The sequence below is a fragment of the Antechinus flavipes genome, chromosome 2 (assembly GCF_016432865.1).
Source record: "Antechinus flavipes isolate AdamAnt ecotype Samford, QLD, Australia chromosome 2, AdamAnt_v2, whole genome shotgun sequence".
Classification (NCBI taxonomy): Eukaryota; Metazoa; Chordata; class Mammalia; order Dasyuromorphia; family Dasyuridae; genus Antechinus; species Antechinus flavipes.
The window spans coordinates 119,665,935-119,669,286 of NC_067399.1; positions in this window are offsets into that span (position 1 = coordinate 119,665,935).

Consider the following 3,352-nt stretch of genomic DNA (forward strand, 5'->3'; position numbering starts at 1 on the left):
AGGCAACTGTGAGCACAAAGATATATGGGAGAAGTTAAAGTGGAAGCATCCTTCTCACAGAGGCAGCTAGGTAATGCAATGAATAGAGTGCAAGGCCCAGAGTCAAGAAAACTCATATTCCTAAATTCAAATCTAGCCTCAGACACTTACTAGATATGCAACCCTAGACAAATCACTTAATCCAGTTTGCCTCAGTTTCTTTGTCTGTAAAAATGAACGGAGAAACCACTCTAGTATCTTTGTCAAGAAAACCCCAAATAGGGTCACAAAAAATTCAGCCTTGATTATAATAACTGAACAACATCCTTCTCCCAATATCCTCTTCAGCATTCCAAGTCACCTATGAGAGATCTTACATACTGCCTGGGGATAAAACTACATGTTGCTTCATTTCACCTTTCATCTTTCCCTCCTCTTCTCTTATCTCCAGTTTTGACCCTACCTTCCAAGAAAGCATTCTACCCACCCAGAGCTTTGAGCTTTAAGGTTTCCTCACCCAGATCCCCAGGTGCAGGGAAGACAACTTATACAACACACAATTACAGCTTCCTTTGGGAGCTCATCCCAGATTCCCCCAGGATCATGTTCCCAGTCTTCGTGTCTATGATACTAGTAGCTGTCTTTAGAGAATTAAAAGAAAGAAAAGACTTTTATGCATCATTTTTGTAGTCCATGATTAAATTGGATGTGAATTCTATACTATAAACATTTTTTTCAGGCATTTTCTATGTGCCAGACACTGTGCTAAGCACTGAAATATAAAAAACAAAAATAAAACAATCCTTTGAGGTAATTTACAATCTAAGGTAGGGGAGGGAACAATATGTAAAAGATAACTAAAGGGGAAGGAGATTCCCTCCAAGCTTGAGGCATATAGATAGTGGATTCAAAATCAAATAAAGCAACTAGTAGAATATGAAGAGTTGGCTGAAAATTCTGACCCCTCCCTACAGGGAGGTTAGGGGAGGAGTTGTTTTTTTTTTTTTTTTTTTCCTTTCCAGCTCTCCAGAGGGCAGAAGGAACTGAGGCTACTGATGAGGTATGAGTAGCAAAGCTAAAGAATTTCCATAATGAATTTCCTGGTGATAAACTTATCCCTTAGGGGCATGATGAGGGTGGATTTGATGTCAAACAGAGCAACTGATAAGAAATTAAGAAATTGGGCATGATCTAATCCAAAGTCAGTTAGATAGTGGGCTAAACAAGTTTGCACTCAGTCAAATTGGGCCCTTTTCCCACTAAGTGCTAGATACATAATCTTCTCCAAGACACTCCCTGCTGTGATCCAAAACCTTGCTCTGCCCACTCTTTTTTTATATAATTTTAATTTTTCTCCTATTACAAGATAAAACAATATTTTAAAATTTACCTTTTTAAAAAAAAATTTGGAGGTCCAAATTCTATCCTTTTTTCCCTCCCCCCCAACCTCTGTTGTGCCACAGTCTCCTCTAATTGTCTTGCCCCAGTTTCCCTAAATTGTTCTGCCTCAGTTTCCCTAATGGTCCTGCTCATTTTTCCTAAACTGTTCTGCCTCAGTTTCCCTGAATTTTCTGCCTCAATTCCTTGAATAATTCTGCCTCAATTTCCCTGCTTGCAACCCCCTTTTCTGCTCATTAGACCTGAGATAATTAAGGCTGTGGAGATCTGACATTCCAGAAGATAAGACTCCAGATGTCCTGTTTCACATACCTAATTGGCACTGTCTAAATCTCTAAGTTTCAGACTTCCTGGCTCTAGTTGGACACCTCCTAAGTCCTTTTTTTAAGAATTTATGGTCCCACCCCCAATCTATCAGAACCAGATTGATGGTCCTGCCTAGAGATTCCTGCTCACCAGAGTTTGGACTTCACTCTCCTTTGTCTACCCAAGCTTGGAGCTATGTTGTATATATTTCTTGGGAAACTCACATTTACTGCTGGGTGCTTTGAGACATCAGCCCTAGGAGCAACAAGCCCCAGCACAATCTCTCCCTCTCAAATAAAATATTAAAAACTTTCCAATCTCCATCTTGCCTCAGTTCCTCCAGCATTATATCTCAAGATGGTAAGCAATCTGATATAGGTTATATATGTGTAAACATTTCCATATTAGTCATTTCATACAAAAAGACTAAAATAAAAGAAAACCAATGGAAAAAAGATGGAAAATAGCATGCTCCAATCTGTATTCAGACAATATCAGTTCTTTCTCTGGAAGCAGATAGCATGCTTCATCATGAGTACCCCCTTTCTTCAATATCTCTAGTTCCCATTGTTGAGATTGAGAAGGGACCCCAAAAGGTTGGGGGTCCCAGACGGGTGTCATGAGGTGTCTCAAAAGAATTTTCAGGCTTGAACCGATATCCAAGTCAAGGGGCAAAGTTTATTAGAATTGTAACCCCAATTGAAAAGGGCTAAAGTCCAAAGATTTTAGCAAGAAACCTGAAGCAAGGGGACAAATTTATCCAGTTCATGTCATTGATATGCTAATTTTATGGCCTAGAGGTAGAACTGAGGACTGGCCTCAGGAATTTGATTATCTCTGACTAGCAGACCTAGGACTATCCTAAAGCCAGGAGACTTTAGAATCATTGACAGACAGATTGTCAGAACAATAGCATCCTAAGATTAGAGAGTCTTGGGATCACTAATATATCTTCCCAAAAGTTTAAAGGAAGAATTATTATTATATTCCTAGGCCATAAGACTTTTAAAATCATTGGCAGAACAATAACATTCTTAGATCAGAGGGCTTCAGGTTCACAGATTCCAAAGCCAGAAGAGTTAGAATCATTGACATTGTTTGTTTGTTTGTTTGTTTGTTTTAATTTATTTATTTTACAATAACTTTTTATTGACAGAACCCATGCCAGAGTAATTTTTTACAACATTATCCCTTGCACTCACTTCTGTTCCGATTTTTCCCCTCCCTCCCTCCACCCCCTCCCCTAGATGGCAAGCAGTCCTATATATGTTAAATATGTTGCAGTATATCCTAGATACAATATATGTGTGCAGAACCAAACAGATCTCTTGTTGCACAGGGAGAATTGGATTCAGAAGGTATAAATAACCCGGGAAGAAAAACAAAAATGCAAGCAGTTTACATTCATTTCCCAGTGTTCTTTCTTTGAGTATAGAAGCTTCTGTCCATCATTGATCAATTGAAACTGAGTTAGGTCTCTTTGTCAAAGAAATCCACTTCCATCAGAATACATCCTCATACAGTATGGTTGTTGAAGTGTATAATGATCTCCTGGTTCTGCTCATTTTACTCAGCTTCAGTTCATGTAAGTCTCTCCAAGCCTCTCTGTATTCCTCCTGCTGGTCATTTTTTACAGAACAATAATATTCCATAACATTCATATACCACA